This window comes from Rana temporaria, chromosome 10 (assembly GCF_905171775.1).
Source record: "Rana temporaria chromosome 10, aRanTem1.1, whole genome shotgun sequence".
Taxonomy (NCBI): Eukaryota; Metazoa; Chordata; class Amphibia; order Anura; family Ranidae; genus Rana; species Rana temporaria.
In genome coordinates this window covers 5,042,674-5,043,786 of record NC_053498.1, presented here as the reverse complement: position 1 = coordinate 5,043,786, position 1,113 = coordinate 5,042,674, and positions in this window count along the sequence as shown.

Below are 1,113 nucleotides of genomic sequence, written 5' to 3'. Positions count from 1 at the left end.
ATATCATAAAAATCGCTGACAGCTGCACTTGCATGGAGTACTGCATCCTGTCCCGTCAGCTTACCATGTCATTGGTGTTTCCACAGCAGCTGTTCAGCAGGGATGCCGAGTGCACTGCCTAACATTAAGAAAGCTATAAGGAAGGAAATGCGCCATACGCAGAGCAAACTGAACATGACTTCCAGGAAAACAATTAGCATTATGATAATAATCGATATGGAGATTATACATGGACACGATACTCCGCCCCCCCCACCCCCAGAAAGCCAACAGCTTATTCTGGGATGTGAGCCAATCACAGTGTCTTGTTCAGGCGCCGCTACGTTTATGGTACAACATTCGGCTCCGGCCGCCTCCTCCAAGAGAAGAAAAAAAAACAGCTGCTATGTGGGAAACCGTGGGAAAACAAACTCTAAAAAGCGTCTTCAACACAAAAAACGTATAAATGGAGCGGTTGGTACGCGGCGGAGGTGGTCACGTGAAGCGCCGGCAACCAACGCACAAGCCAGACTCTGGGAACCGGCAGGGACATTGTAAAAAATAAAACGTAAAATAAGAAAAAAAATTTAAAAAAATGTTTTAAAGCGCCCCGTCCCGCCATTCTTGCGCGCAGAAGCGAACGCATACGCAAGTCGCGCCCCGCATATGTAAACGGTGTTCAAACCACACATGTGAGGTATCGCTGCGATCGTATGAGCGAGAGCGATAATTCTAGCCCTAGACCTCCTCTGTAACTCGAAACTGGTAACCTGTAGAAATTTCTGAAACGTCGCCTATGGAGATTTAAAAGTGTCGCCATTCCACAAGCGGGCAGAATTTTTGGGGAGCGCGACATGTTAAGTATCAATTTACTCGGCGTAACTTTATCTTTCAAAATATATATAAAAAAAAAATTGGTTAACTTTACAGTTTTCTTATTTTTTTTATTCAAAGAATTCACCAAAAATTGCGTTTGTAAGACCGCTGCGCAAATACAGCGTAACAAAGTATTGCAACGACCGCTATTTTATTCTCTTGAGTATCTGAAAAAAAAAATAATTAAAAATGTATATATATTATTGAAATTTTTTTTTATATATATATATATATATATATATATATATATATATATAT